Genomic DNA, 26,947 nt, shown 5'->3' with positions numbered 1-26,947 from the left:
GAACTTGGCATTAGGCATGTTTTGACATCTCTTTATCATCCCTGTAGCAATGGTTTAGTTGAACGCATTAATCGCGTCATTAAGGACCACCTACAGTTAGCTCTTGTGAATGGTTTGTCATGGCGAACTGCAGTTGCAGATATGTTATGGGCTTTTCGAACTACTCCACATATTAGTACTGGAATATCTCCTTTTACGTTACTCAGGGGTAGGGTTGCCGGTTCTAAATTGAATAAGGATTGGATGTCCAGGAAGGTTGTTGATCCATCTAAACGTAATGGCGTTGTTGATGTTAGAACGACTGTTCAGTCAAAGTATGCCACTGTTTCTATGAATGTTTCTCCTGTGCGTATGGGTGATTGGGTGAAAATCAAGAAACACGGTTTTGTTCGCAAGGGTGATTCTCGTTTTTCTGCTCCTGCGAGGGTCAAAGAAGTAAAAGAACGTGTGGTGGTGTTGGAGAATGGGAAGGTGTGGAATAAGTGTGCCATTTCTATTGTTCCTCAATCCAAAATTGTGTATGTTGGAGGGAAGATGGGTGTTTGTGTTGATCCTTCTGTCGATTCTTTTTCACGTGCTACTCTTGATTCACCTTCTGGCTCCAGTGGTTCTTTTTCTAGGGTCACTCCTTCAAATGGTTGTGGTCAGTCATCCTCTTCTGCTCAGAGAAGGTTTTCTTCGAGGAGGAGATCTGTACCGACCAAGTTTTGTGATTATGCCATGTATTAATATGCATATATTGTTATTTGCATTTCTTGTCCAATGTTCATTCTATTTCCTTTGTATTTTACAGTAAGGGTTATATTGGTTCTTCATGGTTTGTTATTATATTTTCTCATTTAATTTCCCCTTTATTTCTTTCATTATTTTCATTTCTTGTTATACGAAGGGAGGTGTGTTGGGTCCTTTCTTTGTATTTGCATGGAACCTTCCTACATCCATGTTCCCTGCGTGGAACATGGAATGTGGGGGCTCTGGCAGTTGCTGCCTGGGAGTTGACGGGACTGGTCTGTAATAAAGAGGCTACAACTTACCTGGAGTTACCTCTTCTTTTCAATAACATAACATAACAGGTGTATTTGTAAAGCGCACGATTACCCTAAAAATTCCTGGCGCTGAATAACAGATGTTTATTGTTACCCAACTCAATGGTACTCATTTTATCGACCTTCAAATGGATGAAAGGCTGAGTGGACCCGCTGGGATTTGAGCCTGTGACCAAGAGGTCGAACACAGGCCCCTGCAGTGGCTGCTTTAGTCCACTGAGCCACCAGACCCAGCAGTACTTATGGCAGTGGTGTTATCCGCGAGTACCTGTACTAGCCTTTCTCTGATGGATAGGAGGAAGGCTTTCAACTCCAACCGAATGGCTCTCAGATCAAGCAGGCTGATGCAGACCCAGAAAAGGCCTTTGATCTCCTCCTCTCCTAGGTGGCCACCCCAGCTCAATAGCGATGCATCTGTTACCACAGTTCTGGATGAGGTAGGGAGAGGGGTTTGCCTCTTTAGCAGTCAAGCAACCACCACTGCAGGTTTCATACAGTCTTATCCAAGATCTGAAAATGATTGGAGAAATCTTGATGTTTGGCCCACTGAGACTTTAGATGTCATTTCACTTTGAAGAGCGCGGCTACTCCCCCGTGAGGGTATCCAGGCGCTAGGCACAAGTGTAGGCCTTATGGAACTCCTAGTTGAACAGCCACTTTGTTAACTTCCTCAGAAAGTCGAGAAGGATGGGGACATCCTTATGTGGGGCGGGAGGTCGTTTCAGGACTTAGCTACAATGTAGGAGAAGGAAAATGCTACTTACCAGTATGCATCTGCTCTTGGCATGTAGAGCTGCAGAGTTAAACACTGTTGCATAGATCGCCATCTAGTGTTGGGACCGGATGTTTGCACTTATTTTTTTCCTGAAAAGTCTTTGGAAGACACGAGATAGGTGACTCCTCCTTTGGATCACATTGCACATGGGCATCGGCTCCATCCTTATATTGTTTTTTACCAGCAGGGAAAATGATGGAGCTTTGTAAGAAAACAGGAAGGATGTCCATGTAAGCTGTATCTAATTAAGATAATACTGGAACAGATAAAGGTAGCCGGGGAGGTGGGTGGGCGTGTGTAACTCTACAGCTCTTCATGCCAAGAACAGATGCATACTGGTAAGTAGCATTTTCCGTTAGAGGCATATGAGCTGCAGATTACACACTGTTGCATAGATTATATAGCAGTACCCCCTCTTAGCGGCGACCACCAGTATCTGTTGCAGTAGTTTGAAATAGTGTTTTGAGTACAGAATAGCCCACAGTAGTTTGTTGTTTAGTTTGCACATCTACACAATAATGTTTTGTGAATGTGTGTGGTGTAGACCATGTAGCTGCTTTGCAGATATCATCTAAGGGAATGTTCCCAAAAAAGGTCATTGAAGCCCCTATCTTTCTTGTAGAGTGGGCTTTAGGAGGAACAGATAACGTACGTTTGGCTTTGTTGTAGCAAATTTGTATGCATTTGACAATCCACCTAGCTATCCCAGATTTTGATATGGGACTGCCTCTATGTGGTGGTGAGAAAGACACAAAAAGTTGTTTGGTTTTACAAAAGGGTTGTGTTCTCTCACTGTAGTAAAGCAATGCTCTTTTGACTTCTAAGGTATGAAGAGCTCTTTCTGCGACTGTTTGTGGTTGCGAGAAAAATACAGGTAGTTCCACAGATTGAATGAGATGGAAGGGAGAAATGACTTTAGGAAGGAATTTAGGATTAGTTCAGAGAAAAACCTTATGATGCATCTGCAGAAAAGGTTCCTGAATGGTTAGTGCTTGTAGTTCACTAACTCTTCGTAGAGAGGTAATTGCTACTAGGAAAGCAACTTTCCATGTTAGGAATTGTAGCTCACATTTATGTAAAGGTTCAAAGGGAGGTCCCATTAGCCTTGTGAGAGCGATGTTTAAATTCCACACAGGTGAAGGTGGTGCTCTGGGAGGAATTATTCTTTTGAGCCCTTCCATAAAAGCTTTTATTTCAGGTACTTTAAAAAGTGGTAGATGCTGTCTATTTTGTAGATATAAATGCTTGTATACTACCTCATCTTTATATGTTTTATACTGTTTACTGTAAAGCGCTCTGATACCTGCGTGGGTCACGTTCACGCTATATAAAACCTTATAAATAAAATAATAAATAAATGTGCTGCCATGGCAGCAAGATGCAGTCTAATAGACGTGTAGGCTAAGTTACATCTTTGGAGGTGCAAAAGTAGCCTATGATGTATTGAATAGACAAATCTAGGGGAATGATGTTGTTTTGACAATATATTACACAATTTTTCCACTTGGCTGCATAGCATGCTCTAGTGGTGGGACGTCTAGCTTCTTTAAAGACGTTCATACAGTCAGGGGGAAGGTTAAGGTAACCGAATTCTAGACCTCAGGAGCCAGATCGTAAGATTGAGCTGAGCTGGGTCCGGGTGTCTGATCTCTCCATGGTTCTGGGTTAAGAGGCGTGGAGATCAGTATAGCTTTTGGTGCGGTACTACAGAAAGTTCCAGCAATGTGGTGTACCACGGTTGTCTGGCCCAAGTTGGAGCAACTAGAATGAGGGGTAGGGAATGTTGCTGTAGTTTGTGCACCACTAGTGGAACGAGTTGGGAGAGGTGGAAAAGCGTACGCAAATCTGCCTGACCAGTTCATCCATATCGCATTGCCTTTGAACAGTGGGTGTGGATATTTGGCGGTGAAGCTTGAGAATTTGGCGTTTTCGTGGGTGGCGAAGAGGTCTATCTGAGGTTGTCCCAACATCTGAAAGAACGGTTGAAGCACTTGTGGATGAAGTTCACACTCGTGGATCTGTTGTGTCGGACGGCTCAACAGATCGGCTATGGTGTTTTGTACCCCTGGAACTTGAGAAAAAATTTCTGAGGTATAGCCCACCTCCATATGTTCTGTCTAGCTGAGAAAGCTGCAGACAGTGTGTCCCGCCTTGTTTTTGTATGTAGTACATGGCTGTCATGTTGGTGCGGACTAAGGCAGCCTTGCCTGATATTTGCTTTTGGAATGCTTTTAAGGCAAGGAATATGGCTAGTAACTCCAGGTGGTTGATGTGGAGTAACTTTTGTTGTGGTGTACACCTGCCCTGCATGGTGTGTTGCAGTAGGTGAGCTCCCCAGCCGGAGAGCGATGCGTCCGCTGTCATGACTTTTTGAGGAACCAGCTCTAGGAACGGTCGTCCTTTGGAAAGGTTTTTGGTGTTCCACCACTGCAGAGAGCGGTGAGTACGATCATCAACCAACACTAGATCTGTTAAATGACCTTGAGACTGGTTCCATTGGCGAGCTAAACACTCTTGATGGGGACACATCTGGAGTCTTGCATGAGGCACTATGCATATGCAAGAGGCCATCATCCCTATGAGTTGCAGTAACACTTGAGCTGGAAGAGTGTGTTCTGGTTGAAATTTTGTTAAAAGAGCTTGCATGTTTGCTATTCTGACATGAAAGGGATAAGCTAGCGCTTTTGAGGTGTTTATTGTGGCACCTAGGTATTGTTGTATTTGGGACGGTTGTAGATGGGACTTGGTGTGGTTTACTGTGAACCCCAGGTCGTGGAGTAATTGGATTGCTGCGTGAGTGTGTTGTACACACTGGCTGTATGATCTGGCTTTTATGAGCCAGTCGGCGAGATATGGGAAGACGTGAATGTGCTCTCTTCCTAAGTGTGCTGCCACCACTGCTAGGCACTTGGTAAACACTTGTGGTGCTGTTGTGGCTCGGAATGGGAGTACTTTGAATTGATAGTGCTGACCGTCCACTACAAATCTGAGATACTTCCTGTGAATGAGAATGTGGAAATAGGCGTCCTTGAGATCTAGGTTAGCAAGGAAGTCGTTTTGTGAAAGCAGAGGAAGGACCTGCTGGAGCGAGACCATGTGGAAGTGGTCTGACTGTATGTATAGGTTTAGGGGTCTGAGATCTAGAATAGGTCTTAGAGAGCCATCCTTCTTTGGGGTAAGAAAGTACAGGGAGTAAACTCCCTTGTTTTGTTGGTGCAGTGGAACTGGTTCTATTGCACTTTTTTCTAAGAGGGATATTACCTCTTGCTTTAGCAGTAACACATGTTCTTGTGACAGTGGACGCTGTTTGGGTGGTATGTTTGGGGGGTAGATGTTAGTGTGAGACAGTAACCCGATTGAATTATTTGTCGCACCCACCTGTCTGGTGTGATGTTGGTCCAGACAGGAAGGAATTGTTGTAGTCTTCCCCCGACTGGAGTCGAATGGTGTGGTGGAAGTGGAGGGAAGTCATTGGGTAGGGGTGGAGGCAGAGCGGGAGTTGTTAGTTTTGCCTCTGCCTTTGTTATTGTTACCCTGTAACCACCTCTTTGGAAGCCTCTAGTGAAGGTGGATTGGGTAGGGGTTTTGTAAGAGGTGGCGGGGCTATCTGAGGAGTCGCCTCTGGTGGTGCTTCTGTAGGATGAGCGAAGAAAGGAGCGTTTGGAAGCTTGCGACTGCAAGGCTCCCATAGATTAAGCTGTGTTGGTACCCTTTTTAATTTTCTAAAGGGATACGTCAATATTAGGGTCAAATAGGTGTTGCTCATAGAATGGTTGATTGAAGATGAAACTCCGGACTTCAGGTTTGAAACCTGAAATACCTAGCCAGGCATGCCTACGCAAAAGGACACTGGTGTTAATTGCCCTTGAAGCAGTATCTGCAGCATCTAGGGCACAATGGATAGAGGTATTGGTGATAGTTTTACCTTCTTGTAGGAGTTCAATGGCCCTATTTTTATATTTGTCTGGGAGATGCTGCATCATGGATTCCAGCTCATCATAATGTGCCCTGTCGTACCTTGCGAAAGGCGCTTGAGTATTGGCGATGAGCCATATGTTTGCTGCCTGTGACGCCGTTCTTTTGCCAGAGGTGTCCAGGAGTTTAGACTCCTTTTCTGGTGGGGGCCTCACCTGATGTTTGGGAATTGGCTCTTTTTCGCACATTGGAGACTACAAGGGAGTCTAGTGGTGTGGGGTCTTTAATGTAGACTGGATCTGTAGGGGCAGCCTTATACTTTTTCTCAATCCGGGGGTAGAGGTCTCGAGCCCTGACTGAATCTTTAAATACCTCTGCTGCATGCTTAATGACACCCTTAAGCATGGGTAGAATTGAGGTGGACTTTTGTGTGGTGTCAAAAATGTCCATGAGAAAATCCTCCTCCTCTGGGTCTGTGTGTAGGTCAACCCCATAGTATTGGGCAGCTCTATGGACGAGTTGGTTAAAGCCCATAGGGTCCTCTGCGGGGGAAGGCCTGGAGGGGTATATGTCATCTTGGGGAACGTTAGAGACGTCTGGGGTGCTATAATCTTCCCATGGGTTAGGGGAGTCAGGAGGACTAGGATTCCCTAGTGGTTCATTGTCCACACCTCCCCCTGTATCATCAGAGGTGTTATCCCCATCATCATCATTATGTACTGGAGATGGGGACGGTGAGGCAGAGTGATGTAGTGGAGAGGAGGTAGAGGTGGAGAATAAGGGATCCTTAATGGAGAGGTTGCAATGTCTCACTTTTTAGGATGAGGAGCCGGTGCAGGGGCCTCTAGTGGTCTTTTCTTTAAGCTAAGAGCCAATTGACCAGTTTTAGGATTTCACAAGAGTTTTTCGGGTAGGATCCGGTCGAAATAGTTCTTCTGTATAAGGTAGATCCTTCGGTGTGGAGGTCTTTGGTTCCGGAGGCTTTTTCGGCAATGACTTGGTAACTGGTCTAGGTTCTTTTGGCTTTGAACCGTGACCTTTTGTACTGCCTTTGGCCTGTGGAACGTGTTTCCTCGGTTCGGAGGCCTTTTTCAGCTCCGAGGTATGGGAGTCGGGGCCCTTTGGGGGCAGTTTTTTGCTCTGCTCCGAATGTGTTTTTGGTGTCGAGGAGCCTGTGCTAGTCTTCGGCGTCGAGTGCAGAGTGCTTGGATATGGAAGCAGCGCTTGGCGTGGATGAAGAAGAGGATGGCTTCTTTTTCGGTGCCGGTAGGTGTGTGTCGGTACCAGGGGTAGGCTGACTCGAGCCCGAGGCTTAGTAGGCTTCTTTACAGAGTCCGAAGGCGGGGCATGGGAAGCAGTCTCACGGTGTGCACCTGGGCACGAAGGTGTGAACAAAGCCTTTTTCGAGGATGTCGAGGAAGGGTCGGGGTCGACGTGTGTACTCATGACTCGCTGTGCCGGAGTGATTTCCTCGACGTCGGAGTCCTCGGCTTCGGAGTAGCTGATGATGCCTTCCTCGACCCTCTGTTGTTCTGGCACGTCGACACCCTCTTGGAAGATGTCGCCGGGGATCGAAGATGACTAGCGATTCATGGTACTTCGAGCTACTCAGTCCTGAATTGTCTTTTTGGAGCAGAAGGAGGCGCAAGCTGAACAGTCCCTGGGCTCGTGCTCCAGTGAGAGGCAAAGGTTGCACACCTCATGGTGATCAGTGTGGGGAAACTTCGACTTCTTGAATGGCGTCCTTTCCATGAGCCAGAAGACAAGGCCCCGGTGGGTCCGAAGGCCTTCTTCGACGACCGTATCAAAGACTTCGAAAGTTGTTTATACTTGCGTAGATTGGGGAACGGTTCAAGACAATACAGTCGAAACGGGTGAAGGATTGCACGCCGAAAGAATCTATTCCAAACCAGAGTGCAGGAAACACATCCGAGCCCGATGGTGGAAAAAAACAATCTAAGGATGGAGCCGATGCTCATGCGCAATGTGATCCAAAGGAGGAGTCCGCTATCTCGTGACTTCCAAAGACTTTTCAGGACAAAAACAAGTGCAAACATCCGGGCCCAACACTAGATGGTGATCTATGCAACAGTGCGTAATCTGCTGCTCATATGCTTCAAACAGACAATTCATTGGAACGGCATTTGTGGATGTGGGGTACTCATACGAAGGAGAGAGATGCTTAGCATAATAGTCTGGAAAGTTGGTTGTGAAGACTACTGTTGAGGTATAAAGGTCCAGCATGGTTTAAGGCTTTGTATGCGTGGGCGAGTGGCCTGAAATGGATTTGTTTCTGCGAGGGTTGCCAGCGGAGCTCTCTGAAGTATGGGGTGATGTCAGTGCTGTGGGGAATGTCCAGGATGAGTCCGACAACAGTGTTTTGGGTCATTTGGAGCCTGTCAATGAGATGTTTGGAGATGCCGGCGCAGAGTGCGCCATAGTCCAGTCTGCAGGTTATGAGGGCTTGGGTGACTGTTCATATTGTGTGTGTGGAGAGCCATTTAAAGAACTTGCAGATCGTTCTTAGTATGGGGAAACAGGATGAGGACAGCATTCATCTCCTTGGTCATTTCGAGTTTGTTGTCTGGGATGATGCAGAGGTTTCACGCACAGTGTTTGGGTGTGAGACCTAGTTCTGCTGGCTAGCAGGAGTCGCCCTTGAGAGGAGCTCTTGTTTCAGTCTTGTCCGTATTGAATTTCATGCAGTTCAACTTCATACAGTCAGCCATGTTGACCGTACAGGTTGTGAAATTGGTCCTGGTGTTGTTTCTGTCACAACTGAATGATTGTGAATGCTATGAGCAACTCCCTACAAATCCAATATGGGCATTGAGTGACCAAATAAATAGGCATCTCAAACAATGGCATGGTATGGCCTTACTGGATGAGGATGAAGCAGTATATCCGAGAGTAGATCGCCCTGAATAACCTTCAATCTACACGCTCCCTGAGGTTTATAAAAATCTCCAGTTTCCACCATGAAGGGCCAACGGAGAGAATGTCTGAGTACGTTGATTTTATTTTATTTAAAACCCAGGGTGGTAAACTTACCCTCCTATACTTGCGATACGAAACATATCCTAGGGACCCTTTCAGACCTCCTTTGGGAAGATAACCTAATTCCAGTGACACTTGATTTAATGGCGCTGTACACTAATATCAGAAGAGACTATGGACTGACCGCCATTAGAAGTATTTTAAGTACCAGATCTGGCAGCACTTGGGAACATACAGAAATGCTAATTAATATGACAGAACTAATCCTAGATAACCATGTATTCATATTCAAAGAAAAATGGTACCAGCAGCAATAGGGAGTTGCTATGGGCTCCAGGTTCTCTCCCTCGTACGCTAACCTTTTCATGGGCTGGTTCGAGGAGACGTGGATCTGGAGTCTGAGGGGCATGAAATGGAATGATTTGATTATTTTTTGGGGGCAGATACATCGATGACTGCCTAATGATATGGACGGGTAGCACTGAGAAACTTGTAGGTTTTTTCGAGCACCTAAATAGCAATACTTACAATATCAAGTTCACTTTTGAGCATAGTAAACAAAACATCACTTTTTTAGATACGGAACTTTACATCAGAGAGAATCGGATCCATAGTAGGCTGTTTGGGAAAGCGACAGCATGCAATTTTGTTTTGCATGCATCTAGTGCTCATCCCTCACATCAGATCAAAGCAATCCCATATGAGGAACTTATCAGGGCAAGAAGAAATTGTAGCTATGATCCTGTATCCAAGGAATGTGCTAGTAACATGATGACATGTTTCAAGAACAGGGGATACAACAGACATTTTTTTTAGAGAGAGCCAGACAGAAAGTTGGGACAATCAAGATATCGGACACAATGAAAGAATGGGCAACAGCCAAGAAAAAGGATGACAAGATAAGGTACTGGTACAGAGCCTTAATAGGCACTGGCATATTCTGAGAGAGGACAGATCACGGAGGGGGGAGTTGGGGGGCAATAAACGATAGCCCGGCATTACATACAGGAGGGGTGTCTGCCTGAAGAACATGTTGAGTCCTAGTTATACAGAAGCCAGAGTTTCTAATAATTGGCGGACACCACACACCATTGGTTTCTACGGTTGTGGACATTGCATTGCCTGCAAATGGGTCAGCAATAAGAAAACACATTTCAGTGGGCTGGGAAATGGGATTCTGTCTAATATCAATTGCAGCACGACTTATGTGGTGTATGTCATAGAATGCAGATGTAACAAGAACTACGTAGGCAGCACGATCAGGACCCTGTGTGAGCGAATTGGAGAACATATGAGAGCAGTGAAGCAGGGTGACACAAGGTATCCTATTGCGGCACACATTGCACAGTGCACTACACAAAACATACACAAGATTTCTTTTTTTTTTTTTTTTTTGTAAAATTTTTATTTTGCAGAACACAGAAAAAAGACAATGAACAAAAGGTACCACATCGGGTGCACAGATGATCCCACACAGTGGGAAAACAATAAATCAAGACGAGGCAATAATGCAATGCGAGAGAAGTGAGCAGATTCTAGGCTCCAACAGCCGCAAGATAGATGCAGTCTTACACGTAGCCCCAAAGCGGGGTACTCTGCTAGTCCAGCCGGTAGCAGATCCAGAGTCACAAAACCGTTAAACTGAGCCTCGTCCCAGCAGCACAGATGCCCCGATTGCAGAACACAAACTTAACTTCCCGCATCCCAACCCCCCCCTCCCGTGACGGCGCCGCACTCAGTCCCCACTCATCCATCATACATACTTAGAGCTGAAAGAGATGTAAGTTCCTCAACGATGCTGGGCACACTGCCGAGGGTAAACCAGTAGAGAGAAAGGACACCAAGGGACCCCATATGTGTTTAAAGTTTTTGTAGTTGCCTAGGAAGATGTCCGCCAATCTCTCAAGACTCAGGAGCCTCCACAATCTCGCGTGCCAAAGTGAGATCGCCGGCGCCTCCTTCCGCTTCCAGGCTGCAGCCAGCGTGAGCTTGGCAGCGCCTAGGCAGAGCCATAGAATCTTCTTGTCTGCGCGTGTCTGGTGCTCAAGGTCAGGGTCCCTCAGGCCCAGGAGTACGAATGCCAAAGAGTTATCGATAGGATACTGCAAGATATCTTTAATATGGGAAAGGATTTCGTCCCAGAAGGGTTTGATGATCGGACAATCCCACCAAATGTGGCGGAAGTCCCCCAGAAGGCCACAACCCCTCCAACATCTATCCGAGACGGCCGGGTAGATACGGTGAAGCCGGGCCGGGACCATATACCATTGTGTGAGAGTTTTTAAGTGCGCCTCCCTCAGGAGTATTGAGTGGTTAAATTGCGTCATGTCCCTCCACAACGCCGACCATTCTCCATCTGTGATGTCCCTCCCCACCATCTCCTCCCATTGCTCCATGTAACGCGGTCTAGGGGAAAGGGCAGATCGAAGCAGCAGTTGGTATAGAAAGGAAATGGCACCCTTCATGGTAGATGTTTTCAGCAGGAAGGCTTCAAATTCGGAGGGAGGCCTCGTGGCTGCCTCCCGTACTCCCGGTGACGTGGCCCAGTGGAGCAGTTGTAAATGCCTGTATTTTTCAGTTGGCTGCACTTGGTAGTCCCGCATGCAATTCTCAAAGGTCAGGGGGTCAGGGCCGTGGAACAGATGGAGCAGCGCACAGCATCCTCCCTCTCTCCAAGTATCAAAGGGGCCCTCGGCGAGTGCCGGCGGAAACGGCGGGTTGAAATGCAATGGAGTGAATGGAGACGGGAAGGTCGTCCATCGCTCATCCCCCGCTAAGGTGTCCCATACTTTCAGTGTAGTCCCCGTGGGCGTACTGATGTACGCATTCACCGGGCGGTCACGCTTTGGTTTCCAGGCCAGATCCCAGACGGACCGGCCAGCCAGGCTCCGGTCCATATGACACCAGTGTTTTTCGGAAAATTGCTGTGACCATTCCACCATGACTCTTAGTTGGGCAGCCTTATAATAGAGGTGTAGATCCGGGAGGCCGACCCCCCCGTCAGCCCGTAGCCGTCGCAGGAGTGCAAACGAAAGTCGTGCCCGACCACCCTGCCAGACAAATTTCAAGATCAACGTTTTGAGCTGTCTAAAGAAGGAAGTGCTCAGTGGAATCGGTAGGGCCTGAAAAAGATACAAGTATTTGGGGAGAAGGACCATTTTAATGGCATGCACCCTACCGAGCCAGGATAGGAATTTGGGCTTCCACTTCTCCAGTTCGGCCCGAGTCTTGGCCAGCAGGGGCGGGAAGTTGGCTGCGAATAAGCCACCCACCGTGGGAGTGAGGTGGACTCCTAGGTAAAGTATCGAGCCCGAAGTCCAGGCTAGTGGCGTCGACGCTCTTACCTGAGCAACTTCGGCCTGTGATAAGGTTAAATTCAGGACATAAGATTTGCCGTAATTAACCTTGAAGCCAGCCACCCCCTCAAATTCCAGCAAGATATCCCGAACGCATGGAAGAGAGCTAGCGGGATCGGCCACCGATAGCAGGACATCGTCCGCAAAGAGAGAGATTTTGTGTTGCTCCCCCGTGAATGGTATGCCCTTCACCCCCTCATGCTCCCGGACCGCCATCGCCAAGGGCTCAATGCTGAGCGCGAACAGCAAGGGAGAGAGGGGGCACCCCTGTCTGGTGCCTCGCGAGTGCTGGAAAAAGGCCGATAGGTGGCCGTTCACCGCCACTCTCGAGCGCGGGCTACAGAAGTTTGCCCTCACCATGGTGATGAATCTGTCGGAGAAACCAAACGCCTGCAACGTGTTAAATAGAAAGCTCCAGTCCACTCGATCGAAGGCCTTCTCCGCATCTAGGCCCACCAATACCGCCGGAATGCGGAACCTGTCCGCCTTCTCAATGAGATGAATCACCCTACGTGTATTGTCGTGCGTCTGGCGGCCTTTGATAAAACCGGACTGATCCGGATGAACAATCGCCGGGAGCAGGTCCTGGAGGCGGCTCGCTAGAATCGCCGAGTATAGCTTCGCGTCAATATTAAGTAAGGCTATGGGACGGAATGAGGTACATTGCTCTGGGTCCTTCCCCGGCTTCGGCAGGACCGTAATCACCGCCTCCGCTAGGGTCCCGGTATTCACTCCGGACGTAGCCATGTCATTAAAGAGGGTGACCAGGAAGTCGCACACCTCAGTTGCATAGGTCTTATAGAAGACGGCAGTGTACCCGTCCGGGCCGGGGGCTTTATGTAATGTCAAGTTTTTAATGGCGGAGAGGACTTCCTCCCTCGAAATCGGAGCTTCTAACAGGTCGTTCCACGCACTAGAGACCTGCGGGAGCGGCAAGCGCTGCAGGAACTCCCGCTGTGCCGCAGCATCCAGCTCCTCGCCCGTATACAAAGCGGCATAGAAGCGGCCAAATATGTCCGCCTTCGCCCCGTCTCGATGGTGGAGTACTCCTACGGGGTCTCTGATCCCCCCTATGTATTCTCGTTCCCTCTTGTCCCGCAATTGCCGGGCTAAGTGTCTGCCAATCTTATTACCACTGGAGTATGAGTGCCGCCCCAGCCGCAGGAGCGTGAGCTCGGCTCTGTTTGCATAGTGTGCCTTCAGCTTGCCCCTAACCGCCGTCAGCGGACGCAGGGTCACCCTCGAGGGATTGATCTTAAGAGCCCTCTCGAGCTCAAGCACCTAGGCTTCCAGTGCGTCCCGTTCCTTCCTACGCAGAGTGTTAAGTTGCGAATCGAGGCCCAAGCACGTCCCTCTGATCGTCGCGTTAAAGGCGTCCCACGTAGTCGTCAGAGAAGTGTCCGACGGGGGATTGCAATCGAAAAATTCACGGATGGCCAGGCGCAAGGCTTGGTTGGAAACCTCGTCTCTAACCACTGACGCCGGAAAGTACCACTTTCGGTTCGCGGTGTCAGGCGGCGACCAACGGAGAGTGAGCACCAAGAGACTGTGGTCCGACACCGAGATCGGAAGAATGGCGGCATCTAGAATGTTCCCTCTGAGGGACTGACTAAGAAAGATGTGATCCAAGCGAGAGTAGGAGAGGTGCACATGTGAAAAGAATGTGTAGTCTTTCATGGCAGGGTGAAAAAAATCGCCATCCATCTACTAGACCCAGCTCCCCCACCCCTTGCTGCGTGGAATCAGAAAAGACCCCTGTGTCCGCTCTACGTCCCCCCGAGCTGTCCAACTCCCTGTCCCACACCAAATTGAAATCGCCCAGCAGGAACAAGAGCCCCTCCGCAAAGTCCCCCATCTTCACCAGCAGTTCTTGCAAATACTTGTTCTGGCCCGCATTGGGCAGATATACCACCACAAACGTACACAATCTACCCTGAATGTGCCCCTTAACCATCAGCCAGCGACCCTCCCTGTCGTGTCGGACCTCCACTGGTTGAAAGTGCAACGTAGCCCTGAACAGAAGTGCCACCCCCCGGTGCTTCGTGACAGCAGAGGACCTGTAAATAATGGGGTACGCCCTATGGCGGAGCCTCAACTCATCCTTCCATGCCAAGTGTGTTTCTTGCAACCCCACTACATCAAGGTGATGGTCCATCACATACTTCAGAACCCTCTGCCGCTTCTGTGGCGAATTCATGCCCTTAACATTCCACGTCCCTACGCTAAGCGGCATAGCGGATATAAAACCCAGAAACCGCTCTCAGCATGCCAAGCGCCACCCACCCCGCATTCAGCCCAGCCCCCAGGCAGTAGACAACCAGTAGCTTCCAGAACATTCGCGGCACGACATCACCAACAGTAAAGTACACACTCAGCAGCAGACACACAACAAACATCCCCTTTGGCCCACCGTCACGGGTCCCCCCCCAACGTCCCCAACACCCCCCTTCCCAACCCCGCCCCAAAAGATATGCAACCCAAACACAGTACAAAGTCAAAAACAAAAGTGCAGAAATAATACTCATCAAGACCAGAAGGCCGAAGTCCGTAGGAAGCCTCCCACACAAGAAGCAGGCCGGGGGAACAAAGACACTATTCCTCATGGCCATAGTCGAGGGTGTCTCCTCCAAGAGTACTTTCAGCCCCCTCAACCAGAAGGCCCGGGCCACTCCGGCGCCGATCCGCCATCTCCCGGGGGTCACGCCGCCCCAGAGCTATGCTGTGTGTCGGCCAACGTGACCGATGCCACCGACGCAACTGCTGCACCCCGTTCCTGCAGGCTGGCAGAGAGATCTGGCCGTTGTCTGATAGGTGAACCCCCCACCCTTTGCCAGGAAGACGAACGGCGGCGCCTTCGGGATGGAGAAGCCGCCGCGGCCTGCGAAGGCGGCACATCCTCCAGGCCCAGAAGGTCTTTTGCTGCTTGAAGCGTGCGAAGTTGAGCAAGACGATTCTGCCACCTGAAAATGATCCTGAAAGGGTGCCCCCAGGAGTAGGCGATGCCTCTCTCTCTCAGGAATGCTGTCACCGGTCGAAACTCCCGCCGCTTTTGCAAGGTAGATGCCGCCAGGTCCTGGTAGAGCTGAGGCCGATGCTCCCGGAACTGTAGCGACTAGAGGGCCCTGGCCTTGCGCAGTATCCGTTCCTTAAGCTGGAAATCGTGTACGCACACTAGGATGTCGGGGGGGGGGGCCCCCGCGCCGGGGCAGACCTACCCTGTGTACTCTGTCCATCTGAATCTCCTTCGTATCTTCCTCGTCCAGTATGTGAAGGAACAGCTCTTGGACATACCACCGCAGGTCCCCAGCCTCACCGTCCCACGGCACCGCCCGTATTCGGATGTTGTTCCTACGGGAGCGGTTTTCCAGATCCTCCGTGTGCAACTGCAGGTCCAGATTTTGCTCGGTGAGGCGAATGATGTCTTGCTGTAGGAGGTGGACGTCGGTGGCTACGCTTAGATCTCGGTCTTCCAGGGTCGCCACCCTCTCGCCTAGGCCATCCACGTCTCTCCGCACCTCCCTCAAGTCAGAGGCCAGCTGCGCCCTGAGTTCGGAGATGTCCTCCTTGATGGAGGCAAACAGCTCGGTCATAAAGGCTTTCGTCGCCGGGGCCTCATCGTCCGATTGCTTTGCCGACCCACTCGCTCCAGGGGAGGCCGGTTGCGGAGAAGATTTCGGGGCATTGTCCTTCCCTTGGCCCCGTTTGCGCGGCACAGTAGACATGGCGGCTCACAGCGCTCCGACCCAGCGCCACGTGGCTCAGGATAGTGGCGGGCTCCTCAGGCAGTCCAAACGCACACCAAGGCGCGCTCTGTAGCCTCCAGCTGCGCCCAGCCCCACGTGCTCAGCAACACGATCCGTGGGCCCCACCGGAGCCCAGGCAGGACAGAGCCCAAGTGCCGGTGTCTGCCTCCAAGCACCCTCCGGACCTTCGTGCGACGCAGGGAGCACCGGGATCCGCTGGCCAGCACCGCGCCCCTACTCCACAGTAGTCTCGGCGGCTCACAGTGCTCAGGCCCCGCGCCTCGTGGCCAAGCTCAATGGCGGGCTTCGCCGTGCAGTTCAAACGCTCACCATTACTTGCTCTGTAGACTCCGGCCGCGTCCAGCCCCACGTGCGCGGCTGTGCGGACCGTGGGTTTCACCAGTGTTCAGGCAGGACAAAGTCCCGGTGTTAACGTCTGCCCTCAAGCACCCTCCGAACTTCCGTGCGATACAGGCCGTGCCGGGGTCCGGTACAGCAATACCCCAAGGGCAGGGGGGTCGATCTGAGTCTGCCGCCAGGTCCACCTTTCGCCGGAGTGCAGCTACTTTCCACCTTCCACCTGCTCCGACTTCCGCAGGTCAGCTCCAGGGCCCCGCCCACCGACTACGCCGGGCCTCGATGTCAGGAGAGCCCGGGGTCCCGCGGGGCGCGTTCGATCCCAGGGGCGAACCCTGGGGTCACACCGCTCCGGCGACCCCACCAGGGCCAACTGCTCCGTCGGGCGGACTTCCCCACCGCTTTTGAGGCGGGTGTACTCCCACAGATTCGTGCTATTAGAAGCTTTGTCGGATCAGCGCCGGAGCGGCACGAAAAGGCGTCCTACTCCGCCGCCATCTTGGCCACGCCCCACAAGATTTTGTTTTATGGGATAGATCAGACCCTTAGACACCTCCGGAGAAATGAAGCTTCGTGGATCCTCAAATAAAGGGCCACAGAGATGGGCCTTAATTTGGATCAGGAATTATACTACTTTTTAGGTAGGTAACATTCCTCTATACGCAGACTAGATGTCTGGAAGTATGGTGCGTATTGCTGTTAGCTGTGTACCAACCGTGACCACCATCATTTTGATTAAATAGTACTTGCAGATTCTCAATGTGAGATTTAAGATGTATAACACCTAGGTACAAGCTTAGTATAGAGGCTCACATGAATGGGAAGGTCCTTTTAGATAGGGAAATATTTACTGTAAACTACGATGTCGAAAGTGTTGAATATATATGCTAAGAAATATAACAGACTACATCTTTCTCCCCTGACGACAATTTTGTTCGAACTTAAGTATGTATAAATGTTTCACAAACTTTGTAATTGTATTTACTTGATCGTAGTTACTGATTATAAGTATATGATCACTTATTAAGATGTGTGCATGGCATTACCACAGCTCAACTGTATGAATGTAACAATATGATTTTGGGCTGATAAGGCTTCTTACTATCAGCTTTGATATCCGTCATTATTGATTGTTTTCTTTTATTTAAAAAACACTCCATGATGGCGCCGATTTATGTCACTGGTTAGGCAAGTCCGTCGGCCCATGGATCCATTGTAAACGGAGACGTTGAGACTTGTATAATATATATGCTAGAGAGATGTAATTGACTGACTGTCCATGTTCTATACGTTCTTTTGATTTAAGTATGAATAAATGTTAGGCTGAAACCTTGTAATTTGACATACATGATCATAGTGATTGTAGGTACATGATCTCCCATTTAGGTGTGTATATATGGTATTACACATAGCTCCACATTAGCTTTTTTAAAATATCATTTTGGTTGGATAAGGATTTGAACTATGAGCAAGAATATTCGGCATGATTGATTCTTAAAACACATTTCGAGATGGCGCCTGTCTATGTTGCAGGTTAAGGAAGTCCGTCGACCATCGGATATGTATACCGGAACTTGGATTACTGGATTTAGCTCAGTCCGTCGGCGATTTCCAGATGCGTCGGACTGGTGGCGGGAGTACTTAATCCCCGGGTTAAAGGAAAGCTCGTACTCGAGGTATCGGCAGTGGGTGCGGAGGTAATTCAAGAAAAAATTATGGCAAGGAGGCTGTTGTGTGTCTTAGTAGTTATAATAGTTACATACTTTTGGCTGGATGAGTAGGGAGAAAGAGTGCGTGAGGGGAGTAACAGAGGATATGTGAGGTCTAATGGAAGAGTATTTTACTTAAAATGCTGGGCTAGCGTGGTAGTGGCTGATGTGCCGATAAGGATCAGTCTTTTATGTACGACACAATTGAGAACTTCAGTCTGTGGGAAGCGGCGTTGCCTTAAATGCTCCAATTGATTACGGATGTATGTAGGGATTCTATATTGTGAGTGTTGCATTGTTTTGGAGCAATAGAGATTGAAGTGTGCGACAAACCATGAAGGGGTTGTGAAATATATATCCACTGTTTTACAGAAGTTGCACCATAAATATATTGGTGATCGTTTAATGGACGTTTTGGAAATCTGACTAAATACGTTTGCCCACGTCGGAGGTCCGTTTGAGTTGGAATTATCACCACAAAGGAAGTAGGTGACATATGACTGATTTTATGATAATTATTGAGAATAGTGGTGACTATGAAAAGTAGCCTTCCAAACCACATTTTAAATTGTTAGATGGTTGAGAACAGAAGAATTTTGAAGTTTCTGGTATTTTGGTTCGGAGTACGCACTTTGAGCATCGGAACACAGGTTTTTGGGTGACAGTTGAGTGGCCAATTTGGATGAATAAAAGCATACAGGTTTGCCACCAAAAAACGTCATGGTAAAGCATATCACTATTGGGGACACTGGGCAATAGTGATATAAGTGCATGTAGTGATGATATAGACATGCACATAACACATTCACTATTATATTATAAATGACTGATCTAAAGCTGAGACCGTACTAATGTTTGGGGTAGATCTATATTTTTTATCTACTGGTGTATTGTGTGTAACAAGGTGCATGTTCAAAAAACAACGGTCAATGTCAGCGCAGCCATGCCGCAATATGACATGGTGATGTAGTGATATTATTGTACATAATATGATAGGGAGGAGACGCATTTACATTGGTTGTCTGTTCTGTATTTTCACTTAGCCTTGAAAAAGTTGCAGGATACTTTCCTCTGTGGCGACGAAACCTGTGTTGGTTAAGACTGACGAAATATAAGGGGACCAGAAGAAAGAAAAATAAAAAAGGAGAAAAAAATAAGAACCCATTGTGATTTTTTCTGCATATTGTGAAGTTGACCTACATGTGTCAATGCTAACATTGCATATTTTAATTTGTGAATGTGTGCTGGGGATTGCTCTATTAGTTTGCTTGCAGTCTAGGCTACAAGATTTGGGGAGGCAGGTGGTTCTCCCTACCTTTCAGCACTGTTGTAGATAGGACTATTGAGATAGTAGGTGTATTCACCTGGTGGAGCGCCAATTTCCCTATACATTATACTACCTTTCCATTTTCTTACGACTGGTGCTGTTTTTGTCAGTGAGGAAGAGGATAATCTGGGTATCGTCAGCGTAGACCATGTTGATCTCGTGGAATCCAAAGATGCGTGTGAGAGGCACCCTATTGACACTAAAAAGGGTCATGCTGAGTAAAAATCCTTGGGGGAGTCCACAGATCAGCTGTTTGGGTTTGGAGATGTATGGGAGGAGCCTGACCTGTTGTGTTCCGTTGGAGAGGAAGGAGGTGGTCAGTCTGAGGGCAGGGCCTTGGATTCAGGAGTCATGGAGTCTTGAGAGGAGGGTGGCATGAGATCCAGTGTAGAATGCTGCTGAAAAGTCGAGGAAGATGAGGGCAGTTGTTTGCCTTCTGTCCATAATGGTTCTAATGTTATCAGTAGATGCTATAAAGGCGGTTTCCATGGTGTGTTTGCTGCAGAATCTCGATTAACTAATGTCTATGAGGTGTTTCTGTTTGAGGTGGGTGGAGAGTTGCATGTTGATTGCTTACCCCATGACCTTGGACAAGAAAGGCAGAAGGTAAATGGGTCTGTAGTTGCGGAGTTCTTCTGGATCAGTGGATGGTTTCTTCAGGAGGACTTTGTTTGACATCGGCATGATTCCAGTTGCCTGGGAAGGCGCAGCTATGGATAGATGGGTTTATGATGGTACTAAGGAAGCTGCTGATTGGGCTTTTTACCTGGTTGTGGATGTGATGTGGGCAAGGATCGTTAGGTGCTCCAGAATGGATGTTTTTTAAGATTTATTCAGTGTCTTCCGTCGTGAGGGGGTTCTATTGTGTGAGTAGGTGTGCTTTGGTGGTGGGTTGTAGCTGTTTGATGTGGTCTTCTGTGGCGTCCTGGGGTTTGAAGTTGCTGTAGAACGTGGGTATTTTGTTGTGGAAGAAGTCAGAGAAGTTGTCACAGAGATTTTGTGTTGGGGTGATGGTGGCAGCAGTGGGGTTTAAAAATTCTCCGACAATGTTCAAGAGTTCTCTGGCAGCGTTGGATCAGGGTTCTCAGCCTCTGAGATTTCCTGGCTTCTTTGATCGGGGCATGGTACTTCTTGGGAACTGCTTTGTAAGTTTCCATCGTAGTGCTGTCCAGGCTCGTTCTACATCTTTTCTCCAGTTATTTGCAGTGATGTTTGAAGTTTCTCAAGTCTTCTGGGTACCAGCGAGCTGGAGCGTGTGTTCTTGCTTGTCTGACTAGCCTGGGTAGCTAATGTGTCAGCAGTCAGAGATGCAGTTACTGAAGGCTCTAACATCAGTCTGTAGGTTGCTGATGGGGTTGGGCTGATGAGATCTGAGGTCCAGTCTTCTTGCGCTATGTTGCTCCATCCACGTCTAAGGCTGTTGCTGTATTTGGGTGTTCTGGGGTAGTGTGCATTGATGTGGAAGTGTACAACTGAGTGGCCAGTCCAGGTGAGCAGTGTGACGTGGCTGAAAAAGACTGTAGCTGACAGTGAAGACCGGGGTTGAGGATATGTCTTTCGTAGTAAGTAGAGCCATAACTATTTTGGTTGAGTCGGATGCTGGCGAGGTTGTCAAAGAGACCAATGCAATTTGTGTCAGTTGAGTCATCAAGATGAGAGTTGAAGTCGTCGAGCAGAAGGGAGTTGTTAGATTTGATACCCATAGAGGCTATGAAGTTGTATAGGAGGTTACTAAAGGTGATGTGTGGTCTGGGTGGTCAGTGGCGAGGGTGCCTATAATTGTCTCTGTGTGGCTTACTTGTAGGCCAAAGTGGAGGTGCTCCATGAAGGCATTGTCTGCATCAGTGGAGGTGGTGCAAGTGAGGATCTCCTTGTGGAGTATTGAGAGACCTACTCTGGGCTTGTGTAGCCTGTCCTGGCGGGCAATCTTGTATCCTGGTGGGATGGCGCAGCAATGTCAGGCCTATGAGAAGAAGTCAGGTGTGACCTTGGCACATTGATATTGAACCTCAAAGATGTCAGGAGGTTCGCCGTAGTCTAGAGGTGAGTGACGACTGCCTGGAGTGAGCCCTCCTTCAGCAGCTGGTCTTTGAGGCAGGGGAAGTTTGGGAGCACTGAAATCCGAAGATGTGCTGCCACCACCGCCATCACTTTTGTGAACACCAGAGTGGCGCTGTTGAGACCAAAGGGGAGCAGAGTGAACTAAAAATGCTCCTGGCCCATTAACTGGAGATAGCATATGTGAAAATAATCATCTTGCAGGTCCAACGCTATCATATCCAGTGTCGAGGACAGAGAAACCCTGGTGATGGAGTGAGCAACTTGAATTTGGAAGACGTTGAGCAGGTATTTATTTATAAGGTTTTATATAGCGCGAACGTGACCCACAAGGGTATCCGAGCGCTTTACAGTATAAAACATAAAAAGATGAGGTAGTATACAAGCATTTGGTATTCATCATTACGTACAAAAGAGGTATGTAAGCATATAGAAAACATATGTGACCCGTAGCCAACATAACACTGCACTATAGACAGTTACTGAGCATTAAGTGGTTGAGATAATAAACATACTTATATATTCTCCTACTATCTACCATAGGTATGTGGTATATGGATAATATAGGAGACCAGTGGCCCACACAGCATTACACTATATACAGTTAATGAGCATTACGAGGTTTTGATAATACACATACATATAATATTCTCTTTCATTCCACCAGAGGTAGGCAGTGATATGAAGAATGTATAGGTGACTGTCAGCATAGAATTAATGCTTAGGACATGAATTTGTTCATCAGTACTATTTTTGAATGCGGTAAAGGAAGAGATTCCACGTACCCCTGGAGGTAAGGAGTTCCAAATATTTGGTGCAATCCCTGAAAAAACTCTGTAACCAGTTTCTTCTTTTGGAAGGATTGTGGTTTCAGAAGTAACGTACTCGCACTTCGTAATTGTCTGCATCCTCCCGATCTTTCAAGCTTTGGAGCTAAGTAACTGGGTGTGTGATTGTTATGAAGTGCTTTATGGGTCATGCAGGATACCTTTAGGTGTATTCTTGTCTCGTATGGCAGCAGGTTCAGAGCTTTCAGCGTTGGAGAGATGTGGCTATTTCTTTCCGTTCTTGATACCAGTCTTGCCACAGCATTAAGTGATGCCCTCAGCGGAGCCAGCTTGTATTTGGGGAGACAGCAGAGTGGTGCTTCCATAGTCTAATCTTGGTAGCACAAGGGCTTGCACTGCCATTTTTAGGACAGCCTGAGGGAGGAAGGGTTTGAGTTTTCTTAGTATACTCAACTTGTGATTAGCTCACTTAGTGGCATTAGTGATATGCTTCTGCATATACAGGTGTTTGTCTATGGTGACTCGTAGGGATTTTGCGGAGTCAATGGTGAGGAGAGCACAATAAAAGGAGGTCCGGTGTTTCTTAGGTGTGTGATTCGGTGGAGAGACGAGAATGAATTCAGTTTTTTGGGGTATTCAGCATGAGGTGGTTGTTAGTGAGCCAGCTTTAAGAGTTTTGTAGAATAGCGTTGAGGGAAATAAAGTCTTCTTGAGTGGAGATTTTCAAATACAGTTGGGTGTCGTCTGCATACAGCTGATATAGAATATTCACTGATTTCGATGTGTTCGCCAGGGGTTCCATTAATAGGTTGAAAAGAATAGGTGTTAGGGCTCATCACTGTGGAACACCCAGGGTGACCGCAGAGGGTTGAGAGAGTGAATTCTTCATCTTGATTCTTTGTGTTCTGTTATTTAGGAAGGAGGAGAACCATTGTAACACGGTGCCTGAGAGGCCCATCCTTCATTCCAATAGGGACAATAGGTTGTCATGCTTGACCGTATCGAAGGCGGAGGATAAAAGTCAAGAAGTATCATTAGGCATGATTTGTTGTGGTCAAGCATTTTTAGTGTGTCATCCATTATGTTTGTGAGTGCAGATTCTGTGCTGTGACCTTGAAGGAAGCCAGAAAAGGGAACAACTGGGCATCGCCAAAAAACTTATTGATCTCAGCTAGGAATGAGAGCTGTTGGGATGCTAATGGATTGCCCAAAGCAATCTGCGTTACATAGGCCAAAACCAATACTAAATTTAGCTGCATAACAACCATCCTGTATGGCCTGGTTCAGTACAGGATGAAGGTCTTTCAGGACCCCTGGGAATACCTGACAGTATCGGAATAGCCTCCCAAAAGGAATCGACTGACCGGACAGCCAAAACTGTAGTAGAAATTACCTGCTTCCTAAAGGTCTGCACTCTCTTAGACTCCATATTCAGGGAGGTAGTTGGGAAGGCAATCGGGTTTGTCCAACTTGTGGAAGCTTCCACCATCGAATTTTCAGGGTATGGTGCAGTGTTAAAAAAGGGGAGTCACCAAGATAAGGGTGATGGCGCTGTGCAATATGACCATTCACAGGGGGACGAGAGCAAACGTTGGCCCAGACTCCTAAGAAAATATCAGTAAGGGACTCTTTAAAGGAAACAAACCAATTATTGGCATGGTCGGCTGGAGGACTTCAGTCTAAATTTTGTCTTGACCTTCAATTTGGGGGGCTGGAGGCTGAGAACCTCGGCTGCTCTCCGCATGACCATCACTAAGCAAGTACTTTCCTATGTTGCAGGGCATGGGGGTGAGTCAAGGCCCATGTTGGGGGAGAAACTAGGCATCTGTCAGGGAATGTGTCATGTCCACTTGCATCTTGGAAGTCCTCATTCCAGTTCTCTTCATGGTAGAGTTGCACAAGTTCATCTCTTGCATCATACTTATTGTCAAGAGTCTAATGCAAACAAGGAATGTATTATAAGAGACCTTGCTTACGGTACAGGGACGTGAAGTGACTAAGATGGAGGAGGCAAAAGCTGTGGGTCAAAAGATGCTGAGTGCAGCCTCGTTCGAATTCGGGGCAGCACTGAATTGGATTAAGAGACCACTATCGTGTGCACTTTGCCGTTGGCATAGATGTTGATGTTGTGGGGACTGGCATAAACCATGGAGCTGGAGTGCATGAATGCACTGTAGGAGGTCCGTCAATTATAACAGCTGGTCAAACTGGAGCAGAGGGAAAACCAGGTAACTGTTTCCTAGATAGAAGGCTTCTCTCAGCTCCATGGGACCTGCAGGAACGCTAGAAAGAGTCGAAAGAAATCAAAAGATTCAAAACATGGGCTTGCTAAACTCTTGAATCTCCCGTAGAGTTGTAGGCGGCCCCGGAAACGGATTGTGCAGCGACAAGTTGCAAGATTGGCTAAGATGTCGACCGACTTCGGGAACGAGATCAAGAGGCATGGCAACACACTTAGAGAGTCCTGCTTGGATTTTTTATTAGTTTATTTTTTTTTTTTACTTACCCAAGGATTTGGAGAGAGATGATGATGATCGATTCCAGAACTGACCTTTGGGCTTAGACCGGTCCCGACGCAAAGTCTTCAATGCTGGGCGATGTGTCGTTTTGCCTCACGGTAACGACTGGCCTTTGGATTAATTCACGGGCAGTCACTGCAGGCCATAGATCCGTAACTCGACTCCATGCACCACAGGCAAACCTGATGTTAATCTGTCAGATACATTAGAGCGTTGACAGCTGTCTGTTCCCAAATGTCCTTCTAGGTCACACTCCAGCTATCAGTGGCGGCTAAAATGGTGATCCTATAGCGACAACTCTAATATTTAGCAAACTTACCCTTCTATAACTCCCAGCAGTTCTTTCGCGCCCTCAAGAAAAACAAAACTCAGACTTCCTCTGGGGTAACTCTCGCCACCGGGTAGCTATCAGGAAACTTACCTTTCAAAAGATCGAGGAGGCCTAGCAGCGCCCAACATGGAACAGTATTATCTTCTCAGGCAGCTGCAATGGGTGGCGACTGCTAGCTATGTAACACAGCAACTACACTTCGACCCTGGTCTGTAACTACCCTGGTTAACCAGTTCAACCCATGTGCAAAGTCAAAGTTACCAACACCTCTGATGCTCAATGCCGCATATAGATATTATCGATGGTGCTTATATATTAACCGGAGCGCAAAACAATACACGCCTGCTTTGCAACTGAAGGCACGCCTAGGAGGCGCACAATCACTACAGCAGTTGACCTACGCGGCTTGCAGGACGCGGGGATTCAGGACATGGGGAACCGTATGCCACACTAGTAGAGGAAGATGGGTCACACCCAGACCAATTCCTGCTGCATTGTTCGCTTTTGGCAGCCCTAGCCACCAAATGGGGAGACAGACAACAAGCCCCCAACACATCTCACAATCCAGTACTTGCATGTGATGGGGTGAGGTGGATATCTCACATGGTAGTTTGCCGATTTCATTTGACAGCACACCACAATCACACTGACATCATTGAGATGTCACTGGGAGAGGGACCTGCATCACCCACTCATGGACCCCGAATGGGCCCAGTATTGTAGGGTCCTGTACATATCCCCAGGAATGTGCGCTTCTGCCAGATACAATACTACATCATGCAGAGAGCATATCTTACCCCGGCTAAAATCCACAGATATTTCAATCGATTTGATGCTGCCTGCCCTCGTTGCCACCTTATAGATGTGGACTTGAGGCGCATGTCATGGGGATGTCCGCGCCTTCAGGGATACTGGAATGCGGTGGCGGACGGCTTCTCCCATTGCATGGAATGACTAGTCTTTTTAATGGGAGACCTATATCCTACACCTTTACCGTAGAAATAAAAGGCAAAAGGTGACCTTCAACTTCCTAGATCTGGGATTAGCAGTAAATAAGCCGCTGATCACTAGAAAATGGAAGGCCCCTGAGCCCCCTCACATATTGGCTTGGAGGTGCTCCCTGCTGACATGGGCTAAAGCAGAGAGCGTTGCGCTGCATCGTGAGGACACACTGGGCATTCGTAGGACCCAAATAGCTACAAAATGGGATGTGATTCTGAGTAAGCTGCAAAGAGTCGATAACACTGCGGTAGGCACGCCAACCCGAAATGACAGTAGCACCCCTGAGCAAACACTAGGGGAGGAATATAGGCACTGATGTAATTGAGGATCCACTACTGGTGGGCACGCTCATGCATCACCCAGCACGGGTTTCAGGGCGTACATCAAAATGATCCAAAAAACAAGAGCAGAGAGGATGCATTGATGTGGGGGACCAGAAAGCACTCCAGTTAGACACACAACTACCTGTTTTGTTTTTACTTTGTCCCAATTCGTTATTGCCCATCTCCCCTGTTGGTTGACTATCACACAGTCAGCACTTACTGAGAAAACAAATGGGGTGAACCTGGCTAAGTAACAGCATAGAACACCAGAGGTCAACATGTGAAGCATATATAAATTCAGTTGCACTAATGACTGTCACCACTAGAGACGCAGATACGTCCAGGTCTCCCCTGTATCAATGTATATTGTCTAATAAGTAACCAGCTAATTTTGGCGAAAACAGCATGTGATTTGCTCTGTGTATGCCTGCGCTGTTAAATGAAAATCAATAAAAATCAGATTCAAACAAAAAAAAGCAGGTGTCCCCAGAAGTCAAAAGGTTGTAAACTACTGCTTTAAAGTATGGCATAACGGACACCGCTAAACTCAAAGACTGAACTTGAGCTCACGATGAAATGTACAAACTATATGATTCAACCTCAAAAGCGGACAACATTCCTACTTCTGAGCCACTGTCTAACACAAACATCTGCCTTTGCATCAATTAAGGGGTCTACCCTCCTAAAGATGGAATTCGAAG

The 26,947-nt window shown here is 48.0% G+C and overlaps 1 protein-coding gene across 1 annotated transcript in view; it reads right to left on the bottom strand.

Annotated features, from left to right (window-relative positions):
- TOPAZ1 (testis and ovary specific TOPAZ 1) overlaps positions 1–26,947 on the bottom strand; it is a 1,918,280-nt gene that overhangs the window by 1,342,825 nt on the left and 548,508 nt on the right. The gene's annotated exons all lie outside the window — the stretch shown is intronic.

This window comes from Lissotriton vulgaris, chromosome 10, assembly GCF_964263255.1.
Source record: "Lissotriton vulgaris chromosome 10, aLisVul1.2, whole genome shotgun sequence".
NCBI lineage: Eukaryota > Metazoa > Chordata > Amphibia > Caudata > Salamandridae > Lissotriton > Lissotriton vulgaris.
The sequence above is the reverse complement of the archived record's forward strand: the minus strand, read 5'-3'. Positions and strand labels throughout refer to the sequence as shown.